We start from the raw sequence: 14,095 nt of genomic DNA, 5'->3' as shown, positions 1-14,095 counted from the left end.
CATGTTGGATGAGATTTATCCTGTACTAATAAAAACCCAGAACGCCCTTTACAAGTTAAAAAACAGAATAGCACATCAGCAGCAGCCAGATTTAAACAGCTCTTATCTTCTCATTCCTGGTTGCCAGTGTTTTGTCCCCGTGTGCTGGGTTGGGCTGATCAGTTGGTACCTAGCATACCGACCAGGACGCATGGCTAGTGCACACCGTAGAGGCCACTGCTTAGGCTACTTGCAGCCACTATGAGAGAAGAAAATTAAATAACTCTGAGAAAAAAAATAATGCTTCTAAGGAAAAACTTTCAAATAATAAAATTTTAGGGACTACAGTAAAACCTCGTTAATTCGTAGTCGTTGGGACTCAAAAATCGTACTTCGAATTACGTGATTTTGAATTAACCGCCAATTCGGATTTCAGAAGTACCAACCCTTGCAGCGTTACAAAATATTCTATGGCCCGTTACTGCATGCAGTTAACTTTGATTCACAGTTTATACCCTTCAAATGACATGAAAAAAGAACTATTCCCAAAATGTATCCAAGAAGGTGCATTTATTCAAGTAATTCACTCGGCTATCTCACCGGCAAACAACCTCATGCAACGAAAGAAAAAAATCACACAATCAAAGACGAGGATAAATTATGCCGGTCCCCCTGTGCAAATGCATTATTTTTTGGATTTCTGTACTGTTTGAATTTTTATATGCTTTGTACTGGCATGAAAAGTGCCAGACGCCCTTGAAACATTGTGGTTTATCGAACTTTCCTATGACGAGGGGATAAAGTTTCTCGCTTCCATCCCATGTGTATTGCAACGTACTACTATGACCCATTTAAAACCATAAGACCGTTTGGGCTTGCATTAAAATAAAGCAATGCAGTTTCACCGGCAATGACTATTGTTCGGTGCCTACGAATTTATCTGAGCTACGCTTTTTCGTCAACTGTCGGCACCGCCAGTGTTCGCGTATTCTGTTTTTCGCACACTGCCTGTTGCGTGATATTACGGCGTTCCTTAAAAGGTTGAATACAAAAGAATTCAGATTTCATTCAATTTAGCAATCATGAAGCGCACTGTAGACCCACCGAAGTGAGTGTAAGTGCGGAAAGCTACCCTTCCACGTTCCGGAATGAGTGTTCTATTATGATGCGGAGCGGATAAATTTCAAGTAGAAATTACTCTGTAACATACTATTGTTTTAAACTGTAAAGGCAGATTCGAATTAAAAGTCTGAATTTCGGTAATGGGGCCGACATTGTACTTCGAATTACGAATGATGTGTATTTCGAATTAAACAATTTAAATAACATGCGAAACTGTATCTCATGTTTCCGGGAACGAGATCTTCGAATTAGGCGGGATTTTGAATTAACGGATTTTGAATTATCGAGGTTCTACTGTATAACAAATATTCATTAAATAATCTACATGTAAATAAGGTTAGTTCTGAAGTAAATAAAATTATTCTATCACCCAAACTATCCTAACATCACACATATTTGAAATGGAAAATAAGATAAGAACCAGACCCTGTATCTCTTGCACTAGGGCTGCCCAAGACCCTCTTAAAATGATCGACCTTACAATTACATTGTTGAAAAGATAATATTAATGGGGATTACACGAATAATAGAGTAAATATTACATTACACGCCTGCAATAGAAATGAAAATAAACCATTCCAACTCAAATAAAATATTCCCGAAGAGATATAAAATTTACAACCTTACAATAGTAGTAATAACAAATAAAATTTTAAAAAAATAGATACTAGTGTAAGCGCAGTATTAACTCGAAACACGGTCAAAAGAAGGCCGAAACACGAAAGGATTCAGGAATAATATGACATACCCAATGCAAAATACACAAAACATGCCTATGATAGCAATAATAAAAAAAATTAAATATATATATATTTTAAGATAGAAACTGCATACGCATCCAAGACACAGAAAAACACCTGCAAATGCACAGGAAAATAGAAATAATCTAAGGGGGAAAAAATTAGGTCAAAGCAACGGAGAATTTTGACGGTTACCTAAGCATGACACTGGCCCTTAGCACAGCACACAATACTCACTTCAGCAAGATGCCACACTGGAAAACTCAGATACAATTCACATTCAAATTAAAATACAAATGGAATCTACATGCTACACACCAATAAAATATTAACACAAATAATTTATAAGGCGTACTTACAGGAATAGCATTCATGCCTGGATAACTCACTTGTGTTTCGAATTAACTACTGCACTTACCGTAAGAAATTAAAATTAAATACTACATATTTACAGTTAAACAACTATTATACAAAAATAAAAAAGGTTAAAAGGACACAATTCCCCAGGTTGGGTGGTTTTTAGGGCATCACCCTATACCAGACGGTAGATGCATTGTTAGCAGCAGCAACACAAGCCATAGCTCCAAGTCAATGTCTGCTTCCGAACAGTTTCAAACGTAGACAGGCGCACTTCACTATCCACCGCTAGAAGCAACAGTCTAGTCTCTGTACACGCCCTGGTGGGCACTGTCAAAAAACCCACTGCAGTAGTAATACACGCACACAGGTAGCGTAAGAGTTTGTGTTGCAGTACACAGTGCAATTAAACCCACTAGATACAACTTGCAGGATATTTAGGTGCTGTCTTGTCCTAATAGCCATACATACAATGAGTAGTTTACAAGTAAATTAAATGTCAAGTGTGTCCATGCACTAAAATTATCAGAGTCCACCAGATACGCAGTTTAGTCATCCAATTCGTCAAATAGTGTTTGATTCCAATCACATATGATAACGGTAACATCACAGCTCAGTACACAGGCACCTGGCTGAGAATGCAGAGTTCAATAGCAGAAAAGATTACTTGTGCCGATAAGGCATACAATTTAAACATGTCGCGTAGACAGTTGATTGTCCAAATTATACCACGTTATCAATGTATTTTGCGTAATAACGCCTGAGTTGCAAGAAGAGCAATTTGTTTATGTAGGGATTGTCCAAGACTAGCAGTGGTATTCTAATCAGCTGACTGCCTTGCCTTGTTCCAAGCCCCAGTAGCTATAATACTTTTCCACTGCTGCCTGAAGACTTACAGTAAACCTAAAAAATTGACTTAACTTGATTTTAAATTTAGACACAATGTTATGGACACAGTTTGCTTAGAATAGTCTATCACCAGTTCATTTCAACTACCCCATGTATGTAGTCACAGAAATGTGTAATGAAATGTCAGTAAAAGGAAATATTGAGTTTTGTGAAATCTTTCCGTTTTAAATCCTTGTCTAGAAGTAAATATAGTGTTGTCTTCTGAATAGACAGTCATGTGGGGCTGTTCATTTCCCAAAAGTTATATTCCATCTGAGTTTTGTTAACTGTCCTAAATTTTTCCTGGTACTTAATTCCACCATTTGAATATTTTTATCTTCTGTGTAGACATGTGTAAGGGTTTTTTGAAACTAGGATTTATACCAAGTTCCTTTTGTCCTATTTTCAGTACATTTCTGGCTGGCTTAACTCTGAAGATTGGTATATTCTGATGACTGGAGTATTATTACTGGAAGACAGAGCTACAGATTTCTGGGAAGATCTGAAGAAAATGGTATGAAAATTCATTGAGGATTGTATACATTTTGCAGGGAACTGGAATTTTAGTAAACTGCTTGTTAAAAATAAATTTTTTACTAATATTTTTATGATCCAGCATGTTAGCATGAAATAAGAAACTTTAAAAAAAACATTGAAGAAGCTGAAGGCTTAACATTTCACCAGAGGTTGAAAAATTAGTTCTTTGTAAAAGTTATTTGGACAGAGGAGCAATACTGTCTTTCAAATTAACTATATCACAGCACCAGAACCAGATTTTGGGTGGTTAGGTTGTGTGTGTATGTAGTTTTGCCCAGACATGCTGTATGGGCTCATTAGTGGCAGACTGGTCCTGCTGTGTTAGCAAATGGAATTCTCAGTTTCCAAAAGCTATTTGCTAACATTGCAGAACTATGCAGTAGGTCTGTGTGCCAATCTAACAGTATTGTATGTCTAGGCAAAACTGCAAACTCAATGGCTGTCATATTCAGATCTGTGGCTGTGAAAGCCCTTTTCAACTTAATAGCATTAAATTACTCTGAAGTATTTCATGTAAAGTAAAACAAAATGAATTCAGAAGATTAGTTTTAACAAGTGATATTTTTTTGAATGTTTCTTAACAGAAATATAAATACTATGTAAATGTGAAATATTATACTGTTTGTATCTCTTATTCAGTAATAAAAGAGGAAAGATTTGAAAGTTGCTTTTATTCCTTTATATGAAAAACTCCCTTTCCTTGTATCAACTTTAGTAAAAGAAATTTGTTTTGAAAAATACTTCTGTTCACTCTTTTATTCAAAAACAATTTGGACTTAGTTTTTTTTTTTTTTTTTTTTCATGTTTGATACATTTCACTAATAAAACATGTATACATAAAGGAAAAATGTAGAATATTAACAAACTTTTACATTAAAAATGTAAATTTGAATTTAAAAAATTACATTTTAATTAAATTTACGTTTAAAATGCAAATTTTAGCTGAAAAAACACCTAAAAAAAACTACCCTAAGTCCAACACCTCATTTCAAGTGTCCAGCCCCTACGTTGAAACTTCTATGAATGCTTGAGGTTCCTGTTCAACAAAAAAGAAAAAAAAAGGCAAATATTAGTAACAGACTTCCACAGAAAAGCATTGCTAACACAGATTGTACCTAGTGTCCACACTTAAACGACAGTGTTCAGCAAAGCAAGGGCCGTAATTATCGTAGGAGGCTGAAACTTTGTAGATATGCCAACTAAGAAATGCGCTCACGAGTTATGCCACAAAAATTATTGGTTCAAAGTCATGCCACCAGACCAGAGCAGTTGGAATGTGTATTGGAACTTAAGAAAGCTGAACTTTTCCTTGTCAAACGTAATGCTATTGAGAAGAGAGACTGTGCACTGCTAGTGAAGTTGTTTTACACGAATGGTAGCAATTGCGGGAATATCACAAACAGCTGAGAAGAGGCCCAGTGTCAATTAATGGCTAAAAAAACATGATTGAGAAATTCGAGGAAAGAGATGAATTAGCTGTCGCACCAGGGAGAAGACGGCCCATCCCCATGGAGTTGGTCAAGTAGCTGACCATGCAGCGCATGCCTCCCAATTCTGCAACCAGTGTTCGATCAGTGTCACATGAATTGTCTCTCTCCTCTTCAACAGATCACACGATTTTGCTGTACATTTTACACTGGTATCCTTAAAAACTTAATACTGTTCACAAATTGGAACCATGTGATGTTCCACAACTGTTGCATATGGGTTTCGACTTCTTCATACATTGTGCAACAACCTTTGCATTTGGCTTATGTGACTGGTGTGATTTTACAAGCTCCTTCATTCTCTGTCCATTTTTCTTTTAGAAGATAACCCCTCGTGGGCCTGTTAGGTGTACAGCGACATATACATATTATAGGGACCTCCTTGTGCAACAACACATCTATGACCACACCGGTTTTCCTGCAAGATGTGCAAACACCACATGTCGCTCAACCGGAGAAAGATTTGCTGCAAGAAACCTTCAATAACGACTGCATCATCTCTAGGCATTTTCCGGACAGGTGGCCTTAAAGATTCCCTGACCTAAATCCATGTAATACCATTATATGAGAGAAAGTTTCTCATAGTGCATTGGCACAGCCGGTGACTCCAAGTAGCCTACACGGTATGCACTAGCCATGCGTCTTGGTAGGTGTGCTATTTACCAAATGATGAGCCCAAATTAGCACATTGGGCCGAAACGCTGGCAACCAGGAATGAGTTAGCTGGAAAATTTATAATGTCCAATAAAGGACCAACTATATCGGTATTATAAATTTAATCATTCGGGACAAATATTTTGTGAGTTCTGGTTGTGGGGATACAACATGTCAGTCTGATTTCATCCAATATGCTGTGGGCAACTGTAGACCACGCTGTGGTTTATCATGCGTTTCTTTTTTTTTTTCCGTCCCTACCCCCGCCTACAGCGCAAAATTTTACTTAAAGTGGCAATACTTGGAATTAATAATTTTTATGGCATAATTCATGAGCGCATTGCTTAGTTAGCATGTCTACGAAATTTCCGACTCCTACGATCATTACAGCCCCTACTGAGACACGCTGAACACTGCCATTTTAATTGTGGACACCCGGTACAAACAGCACTAGTCTTCTTGCTGTGTTAACAATACTCAACAGCGGTGTAGATAATGGAGGGGGATAAAATCCCCCTTCATGAGGTGCTGATTTAGCCTATTTTATTATTTTTATTAAGGTAAAAATTATAAAAATATCCATTTGCAAAAAACATCCACTTAAAATGTTTTTATTATTATTATTATATCCCCCTCCAAGGAAAAGTCATATCTACGCCACTGATACTCAAACATGACAATAAATAAATTCAAAACAAAACACTGAACTGGCTTTTGACTGAGACTTCAGAGTACCTTTCTCTTTATGAACATCTAAAACAGCACTGTTTTATGAGAAATCTTGATTGACCAGGTGTAAGAACCAAACAAACAACTGCAGATTTAGACAGACCAAAAGCCAGCTCTAAAAACCATGGACAAACTTCTTGACTACTACAATGTCAACCTCAACTAGACCACGTTACACAGATGTTGATATCCTAATTGTATTTGAATTCATGGACTTGAAAAGTCATCAAAAACTAACATGTTTGGTTTTTCTTTCCTTTGAATAGAGTAAGCTTTCCTGATTGCAAAACAAAAGTTTTTCCTGAAACAAAAATATAGTGGCAAAACTGCCACCTGCCCCCCCCCCAGCTGCCAGCCAACATTTGTTAATGTTTCAATGCACTTTTCTGAGATCATAAGAACTAGAGCAACTGAACTCAAGTCTTTCCCCAAGTAGTATGGCACTAACAATCTACTACCAAAGATAAATGTAAAAACACTCGAGGAGGAATGGATAGATCTGAAAGAAATCTAGTAACGATAACTAAGATGGTATGTGGACAAACCAGTAGCACGAGAAAATGGAAGGAAACTCCATAACGGAATGATAGACCAAGAATTGCTGTTCTGAACAATATGTTTAGAAAATATTTCAAAGACAGTCTGACCATCATGGAATTATACAGAGTTGCCAAAAGACAAAGTTGTTACAAAGAACAAGAAAAATGGCTGAACAAGTGAAGCGATGAATTAAAAAAGGATGTTAATGGCAAAAGAAAATGTTATATGGGATGGTGAAAAACAGAAAGAATAAATAATGAACTCTTCAAATACCTAAGAGATGACAATAAAAAATCTGATGATTTAATGATGATAAGATTCTTAAAAAACTCGGGACTTACTTTGATGAAGTGCTAAATGTGAATTATATACAACCTAAGCAAGAAGACAGTAATGTCTCATCCATTTGCCTCCGACAACAGGTCAGGCTCAACATGGACAGATGTGGAATATGCCTGGAAATACATCAAAACCAGAAAATCAGTTGGTACCGATGAAATTAACGGGTATATGATCAAAACTATCGGCGTTACTGGAAAACATTAGATCTACAGACTCTTTCATACGATCTGGAAAGAAGGGGAGATACCAGCTGATTGGAAAATAGGAATCAATACCAATTTTCAAGAAAGGAAATATATAGAAATGTTTTAACTATAGAGGTACCAATTTAACATCTCAAGGTGGTAAACTTTATGAAAATTATTGAGCATAAAATCAGACCCCTCATGGAAGAGTACGGTACCTCTTCGAAGAACAGTGTGGTTCAGGAAGGGGAGATCAACAACTGATTTGTTATTTACCCTCCGTCAACTAATGGAAAAATACTATGAACATAACAGAGACTTTGGTTAACCTTTCTGAAAAAAGCAGTTGATGTGGTGAACAGAGAGAGGATGTGGAAAACACTGAAAAAAAAAATTGGAATACAGGATGACATGATACACAGGATCAAGAATTTGTATGAAGATACCCACAGTAAAGTCAAAAAACCTGTAGGAATGACTGACTGAAACCTTTGACCTAAAATCTGAGTTCAGACAGGGTGGTGTTCTGTCTCCTTTTCTTTTCATCACTGTGATGAATGGGATTCAAAGAAAAGTACACCAAACCACTCGAGGTACAAAAATAAAAACAAAACTATCTTGTTTGCTGATGACATATACTTGTGGGAAGACTCTAAAGACGACCTTCAAATACAAATGAACCCTGGACAGAAGCTGCTAAAGGATATGGACTCACCTTCAGCCATGAGAAAAGTGAGGTTATGGTCATTAATAGATATGGACAACCACAAAATTACTCACAGAATTCAGACGGGTAGTAACTTCGACAGAATAGTTAAAAGACCTAACATGGAACAAGCAAATGTAAGAGAGTCATAATACCGTATTTATGCGAATAGTCCCTGCACCCTAACTTTAGGAAGGTTGATGTTGAAAAAATGCCAATATTGACACAAATAAAACCTGCACCCCAATTTTGTGCCTTTTTTTTTTTTAATTATGCGGGTATTATTCGCGTAAATACGGTAATATGAAACCTACTGCATACCAATCTTGACATATGGTTGCAAAACATGGACCATGAGAAGTAAAGATATCAGCATAATCCAGGCAGCAGAAATGACATTTGTATACAGCATGATCGGTAAGGCACGGAGGGATAGAGTCGGTAATGAGGAAATCCGAAAACAGGCTCAAGTTATAAGACAGACAGAATAACATCGCAGCAGTTGAGATGGTATGGACATATGCGACACACGGTTGCTAACAGATTACCAATGATCTAAAATTTGGAGACAAAAGAGTAAGAGGGCGATCGAGACTCAGGTACAAGGACGTGGTGAAAACCGACACTAAACAGTGAAGACACTTTGGAAAGCACTAAAGACGGGGAGAGGTTTAGAGGTCGGAACTGGTGGAGAAGCCTCATTCGCCTACCTATCACTTAAGACGGAACGATGTGGGGTATGTATGTACAAAGAAAAAGTAAGGTTTAAGTATATTAGATCTAGAAGATGACCTGATAGGACCAAAGATAAAAATATTGACTGTTCTTATGGATTATGGCATCGTCATAGGTGACATCATGCTGAAGAGAAAGTCAAAGGTACATTAACTTCTTGGTACAGAGACATTAAAGCTATAACAATTCACCATTATTTTCAGTGAATCATTTGCTGAGAGGCCTAAACTGATACAATTGGATTCAGTTGGGAAGAAATCAGGTGTAATCATCTACTGATGGCCTGGCTGTAAAGACAAAATTTGTGGACAATTTGCAGTGATAAATTGAAAGTTTCTGAACTAGCAGGGAATACGAGTATCGCACAGCATGTAATCATTTACAGAGCATTGCTGAATGAAGAGATAGCAGACAATTACATACTAATCCCAGAATATTATACACAGTGTGTTTGAAACTTAAAATGCCTATCCCACTTTCTGATCTAGTCAATCTGTTAATAATCATCAGTACTTAAATCTATACATTTGAATAATATAAAAAATGTGATTGTGAAAATGACAGATACATTTCCAACCTCAACAAAGACATTAAGAAAACTTTTAATACCAAGTTGGTCTGCAGACATTATTCTAAAATCATATCTCCATCAGGTGTAGTTCAAGAAGGTTGTCCGTGACTATCACATAGAATTACAATTCCCTTCAATTCCTTTCACTACAGTACAGACCATGATGTGCAATCATAAGCTTGTCATTATAATGAATGAATCAATCACTCAAGAAAATTTACGAAAGACTTGATGCAAATGAAATTAAAAAGTTATTTTTATTTTATTTTTAAATTTTCGTGCTAACAGCCAACAAGCACTTAACTCCAGAGTATTCCTTATGTTCATTCTTCTACATCTAAACTATGTGTAACAAAAGCTATAAAAACACCTAGAGTTGTAAATAAATATATTGTCCTCCTCTTCCGAGCTTCAAAGGCAACCTGTAACTATTTTTAGAGCTCTGAGCAGAAAAAAAGTTTAAACTGATACAATTATAATTCTATCAATAATGAAAATACAGCCCACTTCTGGTTTCAAATGGGTCAGGAATGGAATGAATGAAACCCGCATCTAGCTGTGCTGGCTGCCGAAGCCTGTCACACTTCTCTGGGGCAATGATTAACGACTGACAGATGAAATGAAATGATATTGGAGAGTGTTGCTGGAATGAAAGATAACAGGGAAAACTGGAGTACCCTGAGAAAAATATGTCTTGTCTCTGCACAAAATCTTGCATGGAGTGACCGGGATTTGAACCATGGAACCCAGTGGTGCGACGCCAGTGCACTGCTGCCTGAGCAACACTATTCTATCAATATTCATATAACTGGGATGCTTAATTCTGTCTACCTATAAATACAAGCACTGATACTTATAAATTAAATTTTTAGAAAAATTTGGTTATGATACTTCAGTTTTGGACTCCATGAGAAATTTCTGACAATCCTTTGCATGCTGTTTACAATTCTGATTCAAACACATGAGATGCTGCAGATGGGCATGACAGAAAATAACTGACTTCAAAACTATTGGAATTCATAATGTAAAGCTGAAATATTAGATGAGCATTCAATTCACTCAATATTATTTACGACAGAATGATACCAAGAACTAAACCTATAAAAGCACTTCATGGCTGCATCTTAAACATTACAATGCATAATAAAAATCTGCATCAAATACAATAGCACTGAAACAGTCCTATAATCAATTACAACCTCTCCAATAAAGAGATAATCAAAAAATGTTTCCCTTGCTAACAAAACACTTCAACATTCTGGTAATCAACACTGTAAATAAATTTCTGCTTTCATTAAATCAAGTCAAATATACAATAGTTATTTCATCCCCCATATCGGGTTGACTACAGGAAGGACATCCATCTGTAAAATAGGGCCAAATCCAGATGTGCGACACAGTTCACACCCGCAATTCCACATATGTGGGAAAAACGGTGGTAGAAGAAGATTAAATCAAGTCAAATTGTTATATGCTACTCGAACTTCTCAGAAACAACATGGCCATCTTGCGAACGCTCTCTATACGTGAATCTCCTTGGATTCATGTCAGCAATGTACTGCTTGTTTCTTTGCCCCCCATCTTTTACACTGTCAACTATTATGAAAATGGGGGACAAGAGAAGCATCCACATAGGATTCATTTCAGCGTGATAGAGCTGTATGTGAGCATCCGCTGGGCAATGGACTAGGACTGTTCTTAGATGGCTGATTTTCTTACTACCAAAGGGGAACATCTTTAAAAAGATGCCTGTTTTCAAACATGAAGCAGAAAGTGACTAAGACTACAAATAATACTGCGCTGAAGTTGACAGGAACAACTTGGAGTACACATTCACATACAGTGAAGAAATCTGCTGTGCAATTTTACACCTGACACATGCCCAGTGTAGTATATATCTTGCAATGCGAAAACTGTGGATGTGGCGCTCAGCAAGACACTCAGAATTATCACTGGCTGTCTACATCCCACACTTTCGGAAAAGCTCCACTGTCTTGCCAGTATAGCAACTCCAGACATTCATAGAGAAAACAGCTACCAGGAAAGGGAAGAAAAACACAGATCGATAGAGATACATTGGAATGATAATGTCAAAGAGACAGTATGCCAGACGAAAAGATTGTATCATGAGTTTCTTGCCGATAAAACACCCGTCTCACTGGAGTTGCGTAGAGACCAGCCCCAGGTGAAACGAAGAAGATCGTAGCCATAACAAAATCACCATGATTTACAGATCTCTATACATAAAGGACCAGTGTATAAACTGCCTCGTCCCTTTGATGTGGAGGAACTCAAGCACAGAATTTAATACGGGGCTGCCATGGTCCAAAAAAAAAAAGACATTGGATAGAGTGTATCAGGCGCTGGATTACCGTATGGACATCTGATTCACACGCGGTTCCTATACTGAATCTCTATGACGTGCAATAAATTTGGTGAGTTTCTCTTTAGAATGATATACATATAAGTAACTATGAGCCTGCATTGGGGAGATTATGGGTTCGAATTTCACCATCGGCAGTCCTGAAGATGGCATTCCGTACTTCCCATTTTCGTTCCAAGCAAACGCTGGGGCTGTACCTTAATTAAGGCCATGCCCACTACCTCCCCAATCCTAGCTCTTTCCCATCCTTCCATCGGCGAAAACCTTTGATGAGTTAGTGCGACGTTAAACAAGTAGGAAAAAAACCTTCCTGATGCCAATCCTATGTGGAGGGATATACTCAGTACTGCATGTTTCTGCAGTGGTTGGTAGACTGTTTACCAGTGGGACTGATACAAACTTCCAGTCCTGAATTAACTAGACACGGTTAAAATCCCCGCCCTAGCTGGCACTGAACCCAGGACCTCTGAACCATAGACCATTCAACTAAGGACCTGGATAAAATATCATTTCCACACAAGGTAGGAAAAAGTTTTATAGGACTGCTCCAGGGATGAATATAATTAAGGATATGTCAACTCACCAAACTTCACTCCGTCCAGCCATGTGAGAAATGAATCCTTTGGCGTCCTTTCTGCGGACATCCAGGCAAGTAAGTCCTTCTGATATCTGGAAAAAAAATTAAAGTTGTTTAATTCAGGGACTACACACACAACGGGCATCGGCCATATACAATATACAGTATATGTAAAATTTGTTAGAATTGTTTTACAACTTGTAAAGGGATTACTACATAATTTATTCAGATTATCATTGGTAAAGATGCTGATGATCATTATCTCTCTGTCACAGTCTATCATTAAGAAGACAATTACCGTGTGGCAGTCCTCTTTCTGCCTTCACGGAGAGAGGCCATAGTATTGTGTAGGCTGAGGATAGATTATGGTTGATATACGCACTCTTATCTCCTAAAGAAGGAAGACCCCCCCCACAAGTGTGTTCTTGTAGCGCTGACTTCACCGTGGCCCACAACCTCACAGAGTGTGCCGATCTCTCTAGCCTAAGACGGAGCCTCGGTCTGCAGTAAACATATGAACGCATATTAGCCGATGACGCGACTACTGTTGATCTCGTCATCCGCTTTATGTGCGATAGTGGATTAATCAACCGTATGTAAATTGCAAGTGTCCTGTTACTCAGAAAACGCACGTTCCCTTTTGATTCATTAGAGATTTTTTGGCTTAATTCATTACTTTTTTGTTTTATTTTGTACTTTGTTTCATACCTTCGTTGAATAAATAATTTTGTTTTATTTTAAATTTCTTTTCCACTTAATTTGTTCAGAGAGGATGGTTGGGTAAACGAGTTGTACTTCCTCTTTAAAAAAAAAATCATCACCACTCCCACCACCACCAGGCTGAGTGGCTCAGGTGGTTGGGGAGCTGGCCTTCAGATCCCAACTTGGCAGGTTCAATCCTGGCTCAGTCCGGTAGTATTTGAAGGTGCTCCTTGTGTTGGTATATTTACTGGCACGTGAAAGAACTCCTGCGGGAGGAACATGAGACTGACAAGGTCGTGCCATTTGAGAGGACAGCCACCTAACAAATTAGATGTACTCACAATCCCCTAATTGAACTTTCACTACTTTGAGCAACACGATTGTGAAACCCTCAGATATCGCTACTAGTTGCTTTACGTCGCACCGACACAGATAGGTCTTATGGCGACGATGGGATAGGAAAGGCCTAGGGGTTGGAAGGAAACGACCGTGGCCTTAATTAAGGTACAGCCCCAGCATTTGCCTGGTGTGAAAATGGGAAACCACAGAAAACCATCTTCAGGGTTGCCAACAGTGGGATTCAAAGCCACTATCTCCCGGATGCAAGCTCACAGCCGCATGCCCCTGACCGTACGGCCAACTCGCCCGGTCCGCAGATATCGCACAACCAATTGATTCCAGGTGCTTCAGCAACAGAATATCGGCACCCTAGAAGATACATTTTCCATTTTAAAAAGGACTAAAAAATGTTTGTACTTTAACCTCAACATCAACACATGTCTTGTAAGTGTCAATCATGATCACTGTTCTTTTTATTTATTTATTTCGTATGGCAAAACAAGGATACATTATAAATACATA

General features: G+C 37.9%; 2 long non-coding RNA genes across 8 annotated transcripts in view; one reads left to right on the top strand and one right to left on the bottom strand.

The window, feature by feature from the left end:
• LOC136882306 (uncharacterized) overlaps positions 1 to 4,272 on the top strand; it is a 42,744-nt gene extending 38,472 nt beyond the window's left edge. For all 5 annotated transcript variants that reach the window (XR_010861136.2, XR_010861140.2, XR_010861138.1 and 2 more), the window contains exon 4: positions 3,496 to 4,272. This is a non-coding gene — a long non-coding RNA (uncharacterized lncRNA). The remainder of the gene's footprint in view (positions 1 to 3,495) is intronic.
• Positions 4,273 to 4,376: 104 nt separating this feature from the next.
• LOC136882079 (uncharacterized) overlaps positions 4,377 to 14,095 on the bottom strand; it is a 40,853-nt gene continuing 31,134 nt past the window's right edge. For all 3 annotated transcript variants that reach the window (XR_010861083.2, XR_011018765.1, XR_010861084.2), the window contains exons 4-5: positions 12,539 to 12,624; positions 4,377 to 4,659 (exon numbers count right to left, since the gene is read on the bottom strand). This is a non-coding gene — a long non-coding RNA (uncharacterized lncRNA). The remainder of the gene's footprint in view (positions 4,660 to 12,538; positions 12,625 to 14,095) is intronic.

The sequence above is a fragment of the Anabrus simplex genome, chromosome 10 (genome assembly GCF_040414725.1).
Source record: "Anabrus simplex isolate iqAnaSimp1 chromosome 10, ASM4041472v1, whole genome shotgun sequence".
In the NCBI taxonomy this organism is placed as follows: domain Eukaryota; kingdom Metazoa; phylum Arthropoda; class Insecta; order Orthoptera; family Tettigoniidae; genus Anabrus; species Anabrus simplex.
The sequence above is the reverse complement of the archived record's forward strand: the minus strand, read 5'-3'. Positions and strand labels throughout refer to the sequence as shown.